At 34.6% G+C, this 21,528-nt stretch overlaps 1 protein-coding gene across 2 annotated transcripts in view; it reads right to left on the minus strand.

Moving 5' to 3' along the window:
• The window catches only part of LOC118277870 (fibroblast growth factor receptor homolog 1), a 97,301-nt gene extending 81,760 nt beyond the window's left edge, over window positions 1–15,541 (minus strand). The window contains exon 1 of one of the 2 annotated variants that reach the window (XM_035596867.2): window positions 15,283–15,541. The gene's annotated coding sequence lies outside the window, so the exon portion shown is untranslated. The remainder of the gene's footprint in view (window positions 1–15,282) is intronic. The other variant, XM_035596868.2, reaches the window with a different exon arrangement.
• Between the last annotated feature and the right edge of the window lie 5,987 nt (window positions 15,542–21,528).

The following is a 21,528-nucleotide window of genomic DNA, read 5'->3' on the forward strand; positions in this document are numbered from 1 at the left end:
ATAATGCCGCTATACAATGTACACCCACTTTTCACCATTTGTGTTATTATACGTCCCATATCATAGGGTGTGGAGCCTATTGCCATATACTAGACACAATTCTAGATCCTGTGTTACCACTGAGAAAGCTGCAGACTGCCTAGCGGGTTACCGGAGCTCATGCTCGAGCAGAAACGAGGTGGTTTTTAGTTAGTAGGAGTCTGACGCTACCTCTCGCTTCGTCCAAGGCGGGAGTCATTTGATGATTTTCCCCCTTTCAAACTTCATATGCACTAATAATAATTTGGAAAGCAAACAACACAAAAAAATACTTTTTCCAAACGGGATATTGAGTGAGTCAGAATACGTGATTTTGGAATCAGTCCGCAATTTCGGGAATATCATTGGGAAATTCTCAAAATACACACTACACTAACATAGTATTTCTGATTCAGTGAAATTTCTAATCGTGCTATGACTAGCAAAAAGTTTATTTTTAGTGCGGATACAAAAATCATCAAATGACTCCCAACTCACTCAGGACGCTAGTGTCAGACTCTTACTGACTAAAAACCTCCTTGTTCCAATTCCTGCCCTATGCCAAAGGCTGTATAATATGTCAAGCTGACTCTGACCGCACAATTAGCGCGGTAGCTGGGCAACAGAGTACCGTACAACGTTTAGCAGGTTTGATTCCCGCACGAAGCAACTCTTTGTGTGATCCATAGATTGTCATTTCGGGTCTGGGTGACAATAAATCGTAGTGTAGGATAACGTGTTAAAAAAAATAACGTCTCGCTTGCAACCATGTTTAAAATATAAAGTACATAAAACTCTGTCCACCCCATTTAACTAACAAGCGCATGTTATCTACAGCTTATTGATAAAAGATAGCGGTGAGACTGGCTGGACCGCTACAGCAATTAATAGACATTTGATTGGCTAACGACAGCTGATGATATCTGACAGTTAAGATATTATGGTAAATACACCATAAAACAGCGATATGAAAATATGATTAAGTATACATAGATAGCTGATCCTTAACTACCTTGTTGTAAGTCTGGTGATTTAAAATGAAAGCAAATAGTATGATTACTGAACTAGAGGTCCTTGAAACAATTCTCATGACGAAAAAATGACGAAAATTTCTCAGTAGTTTCTATAGTTAGTAGCACGAAGTCTGGAATTGTGTCCAGTATATGGCACTAGACTCAGCTAGTACATGGGACTTATAAAACAAATGGTGAAAAGTGGGTGTACATTGTATAGCGGCATTACGTGTCGTAATGAACACCTCTGCCTACTCCTTCGGGGATAAAAGGCGTGATGTTGCTTTTGCTGTTGCTTATCAGAGTCTTCTCTTTCAGAAATTCTTGAGTCAGATTGATGAACTGGAAATATAACAGGTGATGGAATTTCTTTCTCATTCTTCTCCATTCGAAGCTACACTTCGGAACGAGCACCTAGCTTCACTGACAGACAGAATGACAGACTATTATTTATTTATTTCTTGACATTTCAAAAGTACCTAAGTATAATAATATGGTTTAATTGAAATAACTTTGACTTTGACTTTGAATATACCTCATCCAGACCTTACATAAGAATCTCTACTCTTGTCGAGACGTTCCGAGATAAGTTGGAACGTAATGGGTCAAATGTATTGCAATATCCGGCAATACATCATCGCTTCCTTGTGGATACGATGTGCGAATGATAACGCTCATTGGACGTGGCACTGTTTTATGTACGCGGTAAGTAAGGGTTTGGCGCCTGTATTAGCAGAAGCGGGAGCGGAAAGCGGAAGAGAGTATGTAGCTTCGCATCAGTGACACTTTTATAATATACTGTTTGAAAAGTTTAAATACTATGTGCGATATTATTATATTATTATTGAAAAATACCTCATTTCGTTAACCTTTGAGGTTTCAAGAGTACCTAATTCAGGATTTATTGAAATAAATGCTTTAACCTTTCACTTTGTTCAACAGCGAAAGTCTTCCAGCCGACGATGTAGTAGATCTACCACTAACTAAAATTACTTGAGACATTCTGTAATTTAATCATTAGTTAAATGTAATCAAGACGTTGTATATTATGATAATCGCTACCGCTTATAGAAAGGGCACACCCAAATAGAGCGAAGGAGCTTATGATTGACATATCAAGTTATAAGACATGCATAATTGAGTGGGCACCGAGCAGCGGGTAACTGTTGCAGTGATTTATCTAGGAATGAGCTTAGAATATTGATATTAGTTATGTCTATGGAGATGGTAATAGACTCGTCCTCTATTACTAATCTAACTATCGTATACAATCTTCTCTAAATTATTTTGTGTGAAATTTTGATAAGAACATCATATTAGATATATCACTTTAGCCTATAAAGACCCTGGAGCTGCAGATTGCATAGTGGGTTACCGGGGTTCCGGCTCGAAAAACAGGAATAGAAACGGCGACGGGGTGGTTTTTAGTCCATAAGGGTCTGACAGTCTCTCGCCTCGCTCAAGGCGGGAGAAGACATTGAATCATTTTGCCCCTCAAAAGAAAGCCTATAAAGACATGATTAAAGTCTGATCACTATAAATAGGCTGATCTGGAAATGGATGCAGGATGATAAAGCAATGTATGTCTTATGATGAAGATAATAAAAATGATATTACAGTGAAGGGAGTTTACATCGTGTCCCATTAATTACGAAATCGGTTTGGGAAAGAACCACAAAAGGAGATTAAAGCAATAACAATGCATGTCATAATTTCTATGAAAAGATAACTAACTACGTAGTAAGTGTAAAAACGTTTTTGGAGAAATAATTTTAACGCCATACAAAGAGGAAATCTCAAGACATGGATCAAGCACAATACCAAACAGGGCTACTGACGACAATTTTCCCAAAATTTTAAAACAAATGGTAGGTACTTGCATTACAAAATTAAATCTTTCTCTTTAGGAAATAAGGGCCCAAAACGTCAAGCTCAAATACAAAACTTTTAAAACCATGCTTTACAAAATTCTATCCTATGACTATTGAAATAAGAGTTTTACTATAACTCTCCTATAATAGTCCCCATATCATTAATGGTGCTTAGGGTGATTGTGACGTCACAAACAAGGTCCTAATGTGTGGTCACGACACGACCCCATAAAAAGCACATAAATGTGTTTCTACAGCATTCTTTGTTGTTTTATGTGAATTTGAGTTGCTGTTGTTTAAGTGCTGTGACTATGTCCGGGAAGTCTTAAAAGAAACGTGAGTGAGAATGTTTTGGACTTGGTCTTATTAAGAGGTGGCAGGTTCGATAGCTAGATGGGACCAATTTTTATACAATATTTGTATATTGTATAAAAATTGGTACCAATTTTTAGTTAGTACCTTTTTTCAAGGGGGGGGGATTATCCAATGACTTCTCCCGCCGTGAGCGAGCGAGAGGGAGTATCCGACTCTTACTGACTAAAAAAACCACCTCGTTCGCTAGGTAGTCCGCAGCTCTGAGATTGTTATAGTACCTAGGTACCTATGACAATATTCCCTTACATTCTTAAGTTTAAAAAGTAATGTTGTTAATAAAATGAACATATTACCAAACACTGAAATAAATCTCAGACTTGTATTTCTTCAGGATTTTGCCAAAATTACGAAAATTGTAGTACATAAAGAAATTATGAATTTAGTGATTTTCCTCGTACCACTATAATTGGCGACGAACATAAAGATTTTACATCATTTCTTGTTAATAACATGACGCAAAACCGTTCCATTGCGTCAGATTTCCAATTTTTCATTTTAGATCGTACGCGCACGCGCAATGTCGTCTGTTGAAAATAAATCATTAATTATGTTTCTATTTAGCTTGCTACGTGACTTTCATTAATAAATATCATCGTGTCTATATTTTTTGAACTAATTAATTCCCTGAAACAAGGTTAAGGTATTTCATTTTTAGGCACATTGCGTAAAAATTAAATAACCTTAGTATGTACTGCAGGATACCTAGCACAAAATCGAGGATAATAGCATAATTTGATCCAAGAAAAACTCTTTACAGAAGTAACGCAACGCAACGTCACGCCTTTAATACCCGAAGGGGTAGGCAGAGATGCACATAACGGCTGTCTGTCTTTCTTTATAAAAAGTGTTACATATTTTATATTATGTGTCGCAAGCTGGCCACTTATAAAAGTGGAAACAATTGTATGATCTTCTTTTGTTTTATGAAATATATTCAGTGTGCTTCTGACTATTTGTTTGATTTACAAGATACATTATTCCAACAATATTATGTATATTTAAAATATATAACAAGAAGCTAAGGACTCTTAGACATCTGCCTATCCCTTCCGTACAAAATGAAACTCTCAACACCGCATTTATTCCCACAAGTCTTGCGGGAAACATTAATCATGATAACATAATAATATCCTGAACCAATCAAAATGATTCACACACTTTTGCCTACTAAAGAAAATATTTTGATGACCCGCTTCGCTTGTATGAAAACTGTAAACTTTGAACGGAAGCGCCATTTATAGGAGGAGATGACGTCACGCATTTTGATTTTTGGAACGAATTTTGAATAATGTTATAATAGTATATATCTTGCCAAAAACTATGGGTGAACAATCATCGTGTCTCTTTTTATGGGGAGAAAATCATTCAATTCTTTGCAGAAGGATGAGACCGCATCCCAGTGATGATAAGCAGTAAGATGCTTTTAGATACAGCAGTTTGCTAAATGGACTGGATAATATATTAACAATATTGGTGTCATTAATTTTTAAGTCGAAAAACGAACAGATGGATCACCTGGTGGTAAGCAATCACCACCCGAAACACCAGAGGCTTTACAAGTGCAGGCTTTTGGGGATTAGGAATTTAAGAGTCGGAGAATCGGGGATTGGAAAGATTGGGCCTCCAGTAACTTCGAACGACGAAACTGACAAAAATTCCCTGTGACATTTTAATTTTTTATATTTTTTTAAAGAATGAACATGTTATGTTGAATGTGGAAACCTAGTCACTAATTCTACTCGTAAATACATTTTTCTTTGCTGGAAACTACATATAACTAAATTGTGCCAAGTTTTCACACAAAACCTAGCATTACTTGTAAACTTGCACCAGTAATAAAGACGCAATATATCCATAGTTTGTTTTGATTCCATTGCCTACAATGTGTATCGTAAATCTCAGAACAAACTGATTATGTTTATTGAACGTAATGTCTATATTTAACTAAATGATGCAAACTGTTTGCTCTTAGAATACCTAGAACATAATTAGATCTAGGTATCCTGTTGATGCAGGTTACTGGGTGTAGGTAATTGGTTTATTTTCTTGGATCAGATAAAATCTATCTTCTTACAACTTTATCTTTCATAAACTCAGTACTTAAGTGGTAAAATGAAAATAAGTTTCCCTAGAAACTACGAGTATCATAATTTTCTCAATTAATTACTGACCAAAAGTTTGTGTTACATTGTATTTGTGCAAGGAGGTGCATAGAGGTAGGGCTACCTCTTCGGAGGCAATAATTTGGGCATGAACAAGATTGTGATTTTACTTGTATTCAGATTATCTATCCATTTAACAGGGATGGCGAACCATTGGCACGCGTGCCAATTATGGCAAAATTTAGGAAATCTATCCTTTGCCTGTCGCTATTTTTGTTATACAAATGTCTCCATTTCAGCATGAGTTTTGCTTAACTAACTGACTACTGAAAAAAAAAATTATCATATAGATTGCATATTAGGTATCACTTCAAAAATTTTTTTCTTTAAAAAATGCTACTAATGTTGATACGTGAATGTTCGCCATCTCTAATCTATAAGATAGCTATAAGGATTCAATATGCATACTTTCTTTATCTTATCTTACATATCTCGGAAACTGCTCTACCGATTCGGATGAAATCTGGTATTTGGTATTATATCTACAAAACTATGTCTACAATATACTTTGTCCTTCAGTTTGAGACGCAATAAGAATACACAGGATGTCACCTACCAATTACAACAATTGACAAACGAAAATCATCTATACTGCAACGTAATAAGGTCTATTAATAGGATAGATATAAAATCTATGGAGAGTTCATTGAATTTCCTTGAATTTTAATTGATATAATATGGGAATATAATAATTTGTATGTGTGGTTGTGTACTCTAATAGTTTTTATTCCGACTATACCCTATGGGACATGCGTCGCATATGATATTATATGAATTTTGTATGTTACAATCACGTATGTAAATTATATTTCATATTATTATTATATTGGCTTCCGGAATAGAGGGGCGACTGATTGACTGGCTGATAGGTAAGGTAAGGTAAGGTAATTACATATTAATGACATACATGTATTTGTAATTCTACGAAAGTAATACAACTACTTACTACTGAGTGGTTGAAATAGTGGGAAATCGTGCTTCAGAGAGTAAAAATTGCATTTGCCGGCCTTTTGAAGGTAAGGAATAAGGGTTGTTGGGGAATCGGAGATTGGGAAGATTGGGACTCCGGTAACCTCACTCACACAAAGAAACACAACGCAAGCGTTGTTTCACGCCGGTTGTCTGTGGGGCGTCGTTGGTTAAAGGTCTTTTAATTTGGCCTTTTCTCATTAGCTTACATGAGCAAACCAGTGTTTGAATTAAACTTCTTTATATTTCTCCAAATCCAGTCTACACAGAACGTCTAGTCTTCTTCTAGACAGTGTCCCATCTCTACCTTACCTCACTACCGGGTTCACGGCCAACTGACGTATCGATAACACGATGATGACAGCCATGGGGAATGCCAATCTTATGCAGAACACATCGCCACATGAACTTGGTAGCCATTTTACAAATTCAACTAACGTATAGGTATCTTGGAAACACGTAATAGTTGTAGCGAAGTGATTGATATACGCCCGAATACTGAAATGCTACTCAATTTTAAGTTGAACTTAAATATCGTGCTATCTCTGTCATTTTATAAAGAATTGATAAGGATAGAACTAGTTTTGAGAGCGTCTTAAAATTGAGTAGCGTTTGAGTATTCGGACAATAAAGAGGTTTAAAGGTAGGAGTATGTTATTAGTTAATGCGATTTGTCTCGTAGTTTAATTCTCTTGTGCTTAAATTTTCTAGGTGTCTAGACTACCTCGTCAATGCAATGGTTTCTAGTATGATTGTAATGCATAGTTATGGTATTTGAATCCCGATTCAGACACGGGTCATTCCTTGTCATGTTAGAAATAGTTAAGGAAATAAAGTATACATACATAACCTCACGCCTGTCTCCAATGGTGGTAGGCAGAGACGACGCTACGATTCTTACATCAATAAAGTAATACCAACTTCAGATTGAAGAATTATGTGTTGTTAAGAAAAGCATTAACTTAATTTCGAATATTATATTTGATACAAAAACAAAGATACAACTAAACAAAATAAGTTCGATAGAGATATCCATATATACCCTTTCTCTATAGGTAATTTATCAGTCATATTGCTTGTTCAAATAATATTCTCATAAATAAAACATAATTAATTAATTATTGTATCAATTACAATAGTTTACGAGATGTAGAACAATTTGTGTGCAATACAGACCAAAATAGAATGGACCATATCTCTTCCTGCCTCGTGAGACAAGGATATGACGCGTATACATAGAAGAAAATATAATATGTTTGTAAGCAATCAGAACATAATAATTGCGAACATAAATTCGTTTGTTAAACTTTCTCTTGTAAACAGCTGGATCAATTTTGGTGAATTTTGCTACAGAGATAGATCCTATTAAAAGAACAAGTGCGTTACTAGGGGTTGCTTTCTGGGGGTTAGAAATTTGAGGTTTGATGGGGAATTGGGGATTGGTGATATTGAGAAGGGGGTGAATGGGCCTTCGGTAAGTAACCTCACTCACATGACGAAACACAACGCAAGCGTTGTTTCACGTCGGTTTTCTATGAGGTCCGGTCGAGCCGGCCCATTCGTACCGAAGCATGGCTCTCCAACACTTAAATCTATGTGATTCAAAGTCAAAGTCAAAGTCAAAACTATTTATTTCAAATAGACCGGGAAGGCACTTTTGAACGTCAAAGCAAATATTACAATATTAAAATAAAATGTCTGTCTGTCGGTCAGTCCTCTAGTGAAGCTATTTGCTCGTTCCAAAGTATAGATTCCTATGGAGAAGAACGAGCAAGAAACTCCATAGGTTACTCTTATCCAATCAAATCAAAATTATTTAAATTGAATAATATTTGGTCCAAACCGGTACCTAATCGAAAAATTATAACAGAAATATGACGTAGTATAGACAATCGGTTACTGGCAGTTGTCCAGGAAAACGGCAGGTGAATATCTCCGGAACAAAAATACAATTATTATTATTAACTTATTTTTAGTTTGTTTGTGCTTGAAATGTGGATTTCGATCATAGTTAACTACATTAATAAATAAAGTATAATTGCTGTTCATTAGTCTCGCTAACTCGAGAACGGCTGGACCGATTTGGCAAATTTTGGTCTTGAATAGGCTAGTTTTCTACTAGTCAAATTCAATACTTTTTTCGAAACATCAAAAACGATATTTTGTATGGACTTTGTATGAAATACTCTATTATGACGTCTAGAAAAATTCGAAAATTAAGTAGTTCATCTTTATGAATGAGAGTGTGATTATTTTTGAATATTTTATTGTATTGAAAAGTTGTAATAATTTATTTTTGACCCAGTCATCATCCCTATGGTTACGAAAAGGTTTTATGTTAGAAAAGAAAAATACAAGTTTATTGTTTCCTTCTACTTTATAACTTTCACAGAACATCTAGAATGTGTCAAAATATCCATTGGAAGTTTTTATTTGATGTGGAGCAATGACCACTATCACGAAACAGTTCATCTAATTCTTGCCAAAAAATAAATTAAATGACTTCCTACATTCTGTGGAATCTACATGCTTGATAATATCTAGTACGTATATTAAAGAGTGAATAATCATCCAATGACTTTTCTCGCCTTGGGGAGGCGAGGAGTGTCAGACTCTTACTGACTAAAAACCACTTCGTTCCTACTCCTGCTTTTTGAAGCCCCGGTAAGCCCGCTAGGTAGTCCGCAGCTCCGAATCAGGCATCAGCCCTATTAGGCCCCATCTGTGGTGGTCTGATGGCTCTATGAGGGGCGCGAGAGGGTTTGTTCCCTCACTCGCCCCGCCTTCTCCTTAGCTAGCATGACTGCTTAGCTTAGCTAGCGGACGAGACGGCATCCTAAATTATACAGTTAGCGCTACATACATTTCTATTTATTTAAATGCACTGAATAATAATATTATTAGTTCGTGGTAAAACAACAAATATTTTATTTGCAAAGTGTTGCCATTAAAATGAATGCGTATTATAACACGGTGGTCATGAGAAAGTCAAATCAAATCGCTAAACAAACAGACTATAAAAAATAAGAACGCGCTCGGAATTCCAATTTTGAATTTGTATTTAGTTCTTTTCATTGTCACACGCATTCTATTTTCGATCTGTATTCTATACGGCCAGTGTTCTGATTCCGTCGCCCTTTGCGTACTACAAACCTTGTTTTACCGTTAGTTAATTGGAATTTATTCTAAATTAAACCTTGTCCCGTTGAATTACAGTTGTACTTTGTACTGAGAGTAATTTTGTGAAGTATGTAGTTGTCAGACGGATATTGAAAACTATTTTAGGCAGAAACTTTTTTCTGTCTGGTAATTTTATTTATGATTTTGTTCAATATAAATTATTCTTAACATGTTTTTAGTACAAAGTAATTTGATTTACAGTGTGAAATGAACAAAGAACAGTGAGTGCATGCCGGACTAGCTAACTTGTAAACTTATGCAACAGTTCAATCATATTCTTAGCACAAGCGGAACCTCGGATCAAATCTACTCCATTTCAAATCTAGGAACTGAATACCCGATCATAAACACATTATTCAAAAATAGACTTTATTGTTATTCGGCTAAGAAATGATTCGCAACAATCTGTGGTTTGGCAGCCATCATAATAGTTGGTTTCTTTGAAAACTGCGGAGATTAACTCTAGAATGTTTTAGATCTGCATAAATCGAATTTCTTGAAGATAATTTTAACGAAATTACGAAATCGTTCTATTTTTCATTCAGTATATTAGTTGTGGAAGAAATTTTCTCTGAGAACATTCTAAAATTCATTTTAAAAATATACAGACAGAGCTAAAATTATAGATTAAAAAAAAAGATAACCTGTGTTGTCAATTTGACAGCTGTCACAAGGCAAAGGTATCAATCTCATTCAGCCTAGTCACACCAAAAAGTTCGCATACCACACGAGAATAAACTCATAACATTGAAATTCCTCCGATTGACTGATAGAAGCTTTTAGTAAGACGACAAGAATATGGATCCTATTTTTAGATTTAATATTCATAGTGATAATGATTGATACACTGACAACTGTTGTTTACATATGTATCATCTTTGGAACAACTCGCTCTTGACCTAAATACACTGACCTTAATGCAACAGAGTACATCGATACTAAATGCAAGTCTGTTTGTGTGAGATGACGTTGAAAACTAATGGATTGATGGTGTTGCAATCTTTGTATGGATAGGTGTGAAGTTATTTTAAGATAGTTTAGTGCGAAGATTATTTTTTATTAGCCCCTAGAAGACAATAAGACGAACAGTTAAGAAAATAACATTCTTCATAATATATTTCTTTAAATACATCATTGAATATATCTCCAGTATGTTCTATATGTACCAAACTACCAACAACGAATGCGTACATCACTAATGTATCGATTGAATTAATCGATTATATTGGCATCGATCCTAATTCGATTCCCGTCTTGTAGATAAAGTGTAATTTATGGTGGAGTGCGTCTGAATGTGATAGGAAGTCACTTTCAAAATAGTTCACTCACACTAGAGTTGTTTACTGGGAAAGGATTTAAAAAAAGTTTGAATATGATTTTGGAACAAAATAAAAGTTAATTTTCTTAATGTAGGTAATTATTTTTGTAAGACAAGTAAAGGATCAAAATGAGAATAAAATACCAAAATCTAGCTCAGCCTAGAACATTGCATTGGCCTCTACTTCTATATTACCGTAGTTGTTTATTTATTTATTAGTAAAGCATGCATAATTTTACAACGTCTGCGAACACACACAATCTGTGAAACATTTATGTATAATATTAGTAAGATTATTTCCAATCAACATGTAATAGGGTACAAACTTATTACCACATACCAATGCCGCTGGTCCTTTAAAAACTAAAAATCTTCAATACGTATTGCAAAAATATATTCAGACCTACGTAATGCGAATAGCCACCTCCATAATATAACTCTGACTACAGTGAAACTCCATTATATTTCCAAGATTAAACTTTTCATGTCAATTTTATTACTAGCACATCAATCATTTTAAAATTTTACACACAGACAAACAGGCGGGCAGTAAAAATATTGTTTTTAACTCACAGAGTACTTCTACTACGGCAGCCATTTTAAAGCACGCAGTAAAATAAAAATATGTTTAACTGTAATTGCTAAATACGTGTCAAAGTATTGTTTTGTTAAATAATTTAGTATGTGAGTGATCCCTGCAATATTGTTCGTCTCACAAGTCGATTCGATTAGCTAATAAAAATTAAACAACAATAAAATGTTCCATTACTTGACTCATAGCCTAGAATAGAGTTTTTCACAATAATTCTGATGTCTAATCGACTCCGGCGCCGGTGGGCGGCGCGGGTGACCATGCTTTTTATTTTTCGACAGATATGTGCCCTGTAATGTTTTGCGCGCCCTCTGTGCCACCATTAGATGCGACTCGTTTGACATGAAATGATTTGATAAGAAATAAATCTTCTTGTAAATTATTTCTAATGAAATGTGGAAAAAAATTAGTATTGCATGACTGAAATATTATGTTTTAGTGCCAAACAATAATTGGATTTGTGTTATATGACATTATAGTTGTAAAAAACGGTAGTTATTACAAAAATCATGGTTGTTCTTTTTAAATATGAAATCCGTTGCAAACGAACAAGCGTGGTGATACTACGAATAATTAGGTTAATACCTAAAGTTTGACGAACAAATAGTTTTTATCAATTTATTTGACATGGAGCTTAGTTTGGCTATTTAAATAAACATAGTAGTTTTAATTGTGTTTTCTGTACAAATGCTATATGTTACCATTCGTACGATAGTAAATTTTTTTAACCGAGTTTAAAAAGAAAAGAACGTTCACGGTTGGATCTGTATGTTTGTCTGTTTGTGCGCGATTATCTCGAGTTTGGCTTAACTGATTTTGATGCGGTTTTCAGAATAGTATTTTTCAGAATAAAGAGAACTTAAATAATGAAGTTTCTCACTTTAACACGTGTTTTAGTTTATGGTTCGACGTATCTAGTTTTGTATAGTCTTGATTGTATTCTTCATAGCTGAAGCTCGATTCCTTTTATTTGTTAAATTCCTTTCTTACGAAAATTTCGCCGTAAATGTTGACGAGCTAAAAATTAAATATATATTATGTAGGTAGGTTTTAATACTTTACAATTATAAATTGTTATCTTGTTTGAAACAGAGAAACGGATGAGAAATATTTAACGGATAGAGTCTACGTTTATGACTTCATATTGTTATGATCGAAATAAAAAATATGATTTCGCAGAAATCTGCTATGTAGAGGGAATAAAGTTTATTTTCGTGTAACATAAACTGTCGAATGGGTAAACGTTTACCGTTCATATTTTCTTGTTCGCAGTATAAGTTGGCTAGTCTTTACATTGAAATTTTTAGTTTTTAATGAGGTAAATATGGCTTTTATTACTTCTGAAATTATTCGATAGAGATGCTTAATCATTCATTAAACTATTACTAGAAATATTATACTAACAACATCAATCAAGGATTATATATAAAAATCTACCACCACGACTAGTAGAGAAGAAATTTTAAAGTGAAAGAAAGTTATGTATTACACTTTGGATAGATTTACCAACAGATCAGTAAAACTTAATGTTTTATCTGAAAACTTATTTATTTATTTCAACTCTTACAACTAACATTACATTTTACTTAAACAACACAGTCGCACATACAACCATCTTACTAATAAAGAATTCAACACAATTATTAAATAAAACAATCTAAAATCACCAAAAATCACCAGAACGGATCTCCACCTAATCACCGAACGTGTCCGAAATATTTAATGAAGACCGTGCCTTCAAAGGGACGAGATTAGGGTAACGTCTTCATTGTGTGTCTGTCCGTTTTTTTGTCGCTACCTACAGAACTGCAGGACCACGTGTTACGCACACGTTAGGTTCACCGGAAAGAACAGGGTCGCATCCGAACTGTGGAGTCGATGCTGGTCATTTATTTGTTAATATTTTTTTGGTTGAGTATTTTTCTTTTTTGTTTTTTTTGAAAGTCAAAGTCAATGTCAAAATTATTTATGTCAAATAGACTAGGAAGACACTTTTGAACGTCAAAGCAAATATTGTTAGATTAAAAATGTTTGACTGTCGGTCAGTCCTCTATTGAAGCTATTTGCTTGTTCCAAAGTGTAAATTCCTATGGAGAAGAACTAATAACTCTTTTTCAATCAGGTTCACAATACATGATTTTTCTAAATGGTTGGTTAACCGTATAAGTTCAAGATATGTTACAATATTAAAGTAAAATAATTACTTTATTTTGTGTCTACAAGAAGCTTGTGGTCTTTACTTGATTGTATTCCTTTATATAATGACTTCTCCTCTGTCATTATTGATAGCAGACACTTGATGTATGTAAATACAAACATGAATGTGTATAATTATTGATTTATCCCCAGTTTAACTAGATATGGACGTCTTATCGTACAGTTACAATACTTATAACCATTTTATTATAACTTTCGTGAGACATACTATATTAATTATTATGTTATCGGCTTATTAGTAGCAGCGTGACAATCGCCGCGTCATGCGCGAAATGCTGCTTATGAATATGAGCCTCTAGCATGGCTTGAAACTAGTCGAGTTCCTCGTCAAACAGTTACGTGAGTAAGCCTATAACATAATAATTTACTATCATTAGAACTTAAAACGGGATATTTACCATGTTTATTAGTTTTTGTGAGTTTCCGATATTTCGGCACTGTTGCAAGCGTCATGATCACGGATGAATGAGTTCAATAAACATGGTAAATATACCGTTTTAAGTTCTAATGATATTACTAGTGACCATGTCAATAATTTACTTATAGTAATACTCAAACAGTCATTAACTGCCCACTACACCAGTGCCGTCAACAAATAACACAAACAAAACTAACCACAAAATACAATTTAAACAAAATGTAATTTATATTAATAGAATAGGCATCTCCATTCATGTCACTGTTCGTTAAGCAACAAAAACACATTGTTTGCCACGTGTTACGCGTTAGGACGCCGGCTGAATGCTAAAAGGGACACTGGTTCGATTCCCGCCCGAACATCATCCTCGAAACACTGTCTTTGTAAAGATTTATTTATTGCCTACATGTTCCTTTTTTTTGTTTCTTTTTGAAAAAGGTCATGTCAAGTTAATTGTTGGGGATTTTCTTTGATTTTGAAGATTTTTGTACATATTCAGTTAGTTGTTTTTTTCTTGCTAATTAATTTAGTCGTAAATTCAATTAATTTGTGTACTTTCTTGTATTTACTCCTTTATTGGGGGCATTATTTTAATGGTTGGGAATGAGACACATCAAAAATAATATCTGACATATTTTTTGCAAGATGCGGCGGATATTTATCAATATTTTATCATATATTTTTTTTATTCATATAAAGAAAAAAGTCTCTACAAAGAAAAATCACCAATTTAATAAAATAATAATATGCTACAACATTTTCAAATACTAGAGAGAATATTTTCAAGTATCTATCTATCTATCGATTAGCTATAAAAATGATATCATGAACCTAAGTGGGCACTTTCAATAAATAATTTAGTATGACTAATAAACAATTTGAATACAAAACTGACCACTTATGACACTTGAAACAATAATAATTTAAAACATATTGTTTTAGAGTACCACACTCAACTACTAACCAACAGTGAATTCCCGCCAAATCTCATGTCACCATTAATTATGAAAATTCTTAGAAAAATATTACTTTATCTAATCACACAATACCAAGAAATATGACTCACTACACATGAAACTAATTATATTTTCATATAAAAGCCGCGAGTCTATATTTAATTATATCTTAAAATAACACAAATCGACTTACCAACTTCTGGGAATGAACACAAATCCCGCAAGGATCTGCAACCTCACTGAGAGTCACTACAGCCTCCAATGTACCAGTTTAAAACACTAAACGTCACTAAAGTTGAATAACACAAGCACTTTGACACAGTCACATCAAAAGTTTAGCTCCGTACGTGAAAATTCGATTAATGTTCGACACACACGAGACGACCGCGCGCACCGAGCTTTGCAAGATGACTGAAGACTATCCGCGCGATCGAGCTTTCAGCGGTGCGCGTGCGCTGTAATTGGAACCACATACGAAAGCGAGCGCATACTTCTATCTCTTTCTCCCCTTCGATAAAAACTAGCGTTGTTTTATCTCCATCCTTGTTTAACTTTATGTCGGCGCGTGAAAATCGTGGAAAACGCAAGTAAACAGCACGTTTGCGTCTTATTACGTAACCAGAGGTGCATTTATGATATATTTTGTTTTGTGATTAATGTATTTTCACTGTTTTCTTTGCGTTTTGTTAATGTTGGCTTATTTTCAATGATGTGGACGTTGGCGACAGAACTCTCGAAGTAGACCGTACCGTGTTGATTGAGAAAATCGGTCGTCTAAATGTGTTCGAATATCGTGATTAGGTCCGATTCTATAGAGAAAATGAGAGTTGGTATCGCAGACAGTCATAAATAATATTAATGCTTGTCTTAAATCAGTTTTATGTGTAAGATATTTTGTTTCACTACTGTCTTCTTGGCAAATGTTGAATGTAAAAAATGTAGAAATGTGATGAAGGTTACTTTTTGCTGTTAGCGAGTGTCGTCTGGTCATCTGATATGTAGGTGACGTGTCTTCAAGGGATATTTGGAAAAGTCCCACTAATCTTCGTCTGTGAGAAACTTGTATATTGTATTTCGAAGCAGTTACGTTACCTAGACACTTAATGTTTAGTTTTAAATTAAGTACTAAATTTGGTAGAGCCATACTTCGGCATGAATGGGCGTGAAACAACGCTTGCATTGTGTGAGTGAAGTTACCGGAGGCCCAAATACTCCTCTTACTAATCCCCGATTCCTCAACAACCCTTAAATTCCTAACCATCAAAAGGCCGACCACGCACTTGTAACGCCTCTGATGTTTCAGGTGTCCATGGGCGACGGCGATTGCTTACCATCAGGTGATCCGTCTGCTCGTTTACCAGCTTATACCATAAAAAAGTACTACAATTAGCTTAACAAAACTACACTCTATATTTTTCATAAGTTTGTTGCTAATGCCATAGCAAATACAGACACAATAAGATTAATCAATAAAATTATTGAAGCACTTTCAACTTTATTGCAATTCTTTAAGGTTGAAAGTCTATCTTTAATAGTGTAGTGTAGCATGAAGTGCTGTTGTATACCAACATGGCCGCTCAATAACCAACTGTCACTTTATGCAAATAGTAATATTATGGCTATCTTCAATATTGTCTGCATAATCTATGATTTGAATTCAATCTATGTAAGTGAATAAACAGATAAAATACACCATTTAGATATATGAGACAGAAACGTAGCTTTACATCTGGTTTTGTCTGCTATTTTGTATTAAAATTATATTAGGCTTGATTAAACTAACCAACATATCGACGGTTAAAAGGAAATAAGCGACAAAAAATGAAATGTTCAGGAGAGCCGTTTAAACTCGTCGGTCGTCGAAAGAATACTAGGAAAATGTTTTTTTTTGCTAGGGTATAAACGCCAAAAATGTCATCGTAGAGCCATGAGAGTAAGCGCATTCGAAAGAGCGGAAAATTTTACGTAGGACAGCATAATAAACTCATTTTTAACTAAAATGTCGCTTAGGTATACCCTATTGAATAACTTTTAACCGTCGATATCATATTATAGGTCGCTGTCATATTTTACACCTACACGAAACGGAAATATGTCTTATTGACCCCATCATACATAATGCGTAATTTTATGTTTATTAGATAATGAAAAAAAAAGTGAAGCACAATTTTGACAAACAATTTAATACAGTAATAACTCTTAGTATGAGTAGCGCGTTCGGCGCTCTGATTGGTTGATTTATACCAGCCGACCAATCAGAACGCAGAACGTGCTTTCGTTTCGATTACTTTAAACATAAAGCAAACTCATACTAAGCGTACAGAAGACGAAACAAACGAATTTACCTACAAACATGCTTTTCATGAATTATTATTATATTCAACTATTTATGAAAATACAAACAGTATGATATAATACTTTTCACAAATAACATCAATAATCAATTTCTACAAACAAACTTAGTAAAGTAGCAATTCCTATTACATGCTTCAATCGTAAACTCAAGAGTTTACACGGAGTAGTGAGTAACTGGAGAGCTCATCGCTAGAATAATGTACATAAAATCTAACAATATTCTTATTCAAACTAATGTAGTAAGCTATTGCCTACAAAATAGTAAACATTGTGTAATAGAGCGACGTAGCAAAGTATCGCATTTTATCCCCTGAGATTTAGGCAGAGGTGCATAATGTATACGCACTTTTCACCATTTGTGTTATAAGTCCCATATAATAGGGAGTGAGCCTATTGCCATATACTGAGCACAATTTCAGACTCCGTGCTACCACTGAGAAATTTTCGAAAAACCGATAAAAGCCCAGTAATACTTTGCCCGATCCGGGAATCGAACACGAGACCACTTATACCGCAGTCGCACTTGCGATCACTCGACCAAGGAGGCAGGCGTTTTTTAATAGAATTAAGTCTAATAATACCTACTATTTTTTCAAAGACAAACATTTAAATTCAATATGAATATTTACAAAATACATGTATGAAATACCACTTGTCCTTTTTTTATTTTATTTTCTTCAAAGAAAAGTTATTGTTTAGTTAAACATTGCTACACGCAAACAAACAACTTCGAGGTTACACAAAGTCACTTTCTTTTAAAGATAACATATCTATGATATTGCAATATTTATTATTGTTCATGACACAATAACGGATGTCTATAGGTAATATTGGGAAAAAATCTGCTTGATATGCAGAAATTTAACATTAGGCGCTGTACCTACTATAGACGCTTTTTAGTAGCGTTATCTTTTTCTTAGCGTTTCTTTGCAGTCCAAACACAGATATAATAAAGAAAAGTGACTGTTATAACAAAGAGAAATATTACAATTCTCTCGACTGTAGTCCCACCAATAGAATGACACAATCTGTTCAAAAATCCCATTCGTGATCCCGCCTTTTTCGACCGCCTTCTCGAAATCATCAAATTACATTTTGAAAATTCAATTTCATTCTATTCTACTTAAAGATACACCACTGAGTGAAATCTTGACCATTTTTACTCGAATCCTATTGTCATTAAAAACAATATCACAAAATGCTTTTAACCAGTAAAATGCATGTTGTACAACTTTTACATGGCCAAAAAACAAACAATATGAGACTCCTCTAGTGTCCATGGGTAGCGCTAATCGCTTACCATCGTTTGCCTCCTATTCCATAAAAATAAAACAAAACAAACAACATGATTTTGTAATCATACAAATTACAGACCAAGCAATACCAAAACACCAAACGAACTTAGCACTCCATCCTTACACTACTCCATACCGACATGTAAATTGTAAGAAATACATACAGTTTCACACGGAAACGAATTTCCTCCATCACTTTAAGTTCTGGGAACATAATAATGTGTTCAAAGAAACCTTCGTCCTAGCTTCCTTGTTCAAATGGACGGATTGTGTCCCAAATTACGTCTGAAAGTGACTGCGCATACGCATGTCTGCTACTCATCCGGTTAAGTTATGAGCTGCTTAACATTAGTATGTAATGTTTAAGGGAATTAATAGAAATGTGCTTGAGACTTCTACTGAATTGGCAGTGATGAGTTTGATGGTAAAGTCGGTGTATTGGATGGTAAGTGGTATTGGTATTCAGTACTTTCTTTGAGTTGTTAAAAATGATATTGTATTATGCATAAGTCATACTCCTTATTTTGCTTTAAATAAAATAGTTATTAGAGAATAAGTTCTGAAGAAAAAGTGCGTAGATATTTAAAGAAGAATTGATAAGTCAAGAAAGTAATCGTAAAATTTAAGCAGTCGGGACCCATTCTAAATATAAAGACTTTGTGAGGGCACATGCGGCTTGCTTTCTAGAATGGGTCCCGACTGCTTAAATTTTACGATTACTTTCTTGTTTTAGGGTTTTTTCATTTTAATATTATAAAGAAACGCAGTCGGGTATTTTAGTTTTTTAAATTACTTTTTTTATTTATTTATTTTTAGTTTTATTATTTTTTCATTTTGATATATCTAGTGTCACTCTGACAGTAAATACGAATCAAACGACCCCTATAAAGGGGAAATCCATCGAGTCGTTCAGGCTAGAGAGTGAGCAATATTCGAATTTGGCGCCAAAAATCCGCCATTTTGTTTTTTTTACTATTTTGATGTATCCAGTGTCACTCTCACAGTAAATACGAATCTAACGACACCTCTCAAGTCAAAATCCGTCAAGCCGTTTAGGCTAGAGAGTGAGAAATATTCGAATTTGGCGCCAAAAATCAACCATTTTGTATTTTTTTAATTTTGATATATCCAGTGTCACTCTCACAGTAAATACGAATCTAACGACACCTCTCAAGTCAAAATCCATCAAGCCGTTTAGGCTGCAGAGCGTGCCAAACAATTATACATACATACATACATACATACATACATACATACATACATACATACATACATACATACATACATACACTCGAAAAACATAACCCTCCTTCTGGCGCAGTCGGGTAAAAATACGAAACTTAAATTGGTTCAGAAAAAAAATACTAGAAGATAAGAAAATGAAATTGATATGTTGTGAAATCAATTAGGGAAAGCGTGACTTTTTTTTATTACCAACCAAAAAAGGAGAAGGAGGTTTTCAGTTTTATCTGTACATAATATGTATTATATATGTTTGTCCACGCTTATCTCATGATTGGCTGAGCCGGTTTGAGTTGGATAGTTATCCAGTTATAACAGGAATGATGACATGTCTGTGTGAGTTTGATAGCACGTGACAATTGATATAATATTTAGGTATTATTTAGTTATAGTACTATTCATGCTTCCTGTACCGAACTGATTACAATGTTTACATGATTAGCAGAGAGATTTCGCATTTGGGATGTATAATATCCTGGCGTCTGTATCCTGGGAGATAATACATTTATGTACCAAAAAAAGCAACGTTTATCCCCGAAGGGGTAGGCAGAGGTGCTCATTACGACACGTAATGCCGCTATACAATGTACACCCACTTATCACCATTTGTGTTATAAGTCCCATGTAATAGGGAGGGGGGGAGCCTATTGCCAGACACTGGCTACAATTCCAGACTCCGTGCTACTACTGAGAAATTTTCGAAAAACCGAAAAAAACCCAGTAATCCTTTGCCCAACCTGGGAATCGAACCCGAGACACCTTACCCGGCAGTCGCACTTGCGACCACTCGACCAACGAGGCAGTCTATGTACCATGTTTTGTAAATAAATAAAACACTTTGAAGCTACGGGCACTGATGACTCTGGTGCGGACACAGTAGGTAGGGTAGTTTTTAGTGAGTAAAAGGCTGACACTTCCTTTCGTCTAACTGAAAATGGAGAAGACATTAAATTCCCCCCTCAAAAAGGACAGTTAAATCGTAAGGTATGTACGCTGTATGAACCTACGATTTGACTGCACGGTTGGTTGCACAGCTGGGGCTGCCATGCAACAAGTAGCGGGTTCGATTTCCTTCCATAAATTGTTGTTTCGGGTCTGGATGTCATGCGTATGTGAATTTGCATGTTTGTAAACGCACCCATGATACAGAAGAAAATCCTAGTGTGGGGCAAAGATTTTATAAATAAAAAAAAGAAAATCTTAAAGTGTGTAGCATGCATTAGAAACAAAGAATATTGTTTACCTATCGTCATTTGTAGGTGCATGTATTCGGTAAATGATGAGTCGTGGACAATTGGCCTCACTGACATCAAGATTCGGACCACCGTTATTGATAATTTTATTATATGATATTGTTAAAATATTGTATGACGTTGAAAAATCTAAGTCCTATATTTAGCTTTATTAATTTAAAATAAAGTCGTATTTCTCTTGAACGGCTCAACAGAGTTCCATTACTTTGATTAGTTGCATTTATCTCCGCCCCGAATAACATAATAAAATATTAAAAAAAATATGAGATACGGTACAGATATAAATATTTTGAA

The sequence above is a fragment of the Spodoptera frugiperda genome, chromosome 18 (assembly GCF_023101765.2).
Source record: "Spodoptera frugiperda isolate SF20-4 chromosome 18, AGI-APGP_CSIRO_Sfru_2.0, whole genome shotgun sequence".
Taxonomy (NCBI): domain Eukaryota; kingdom Metazoa; phylum Arthropoda; class Insecta; order Lepidoptera; family Noctuidae; genus Spodoptera; species Spodoptera frugiperda.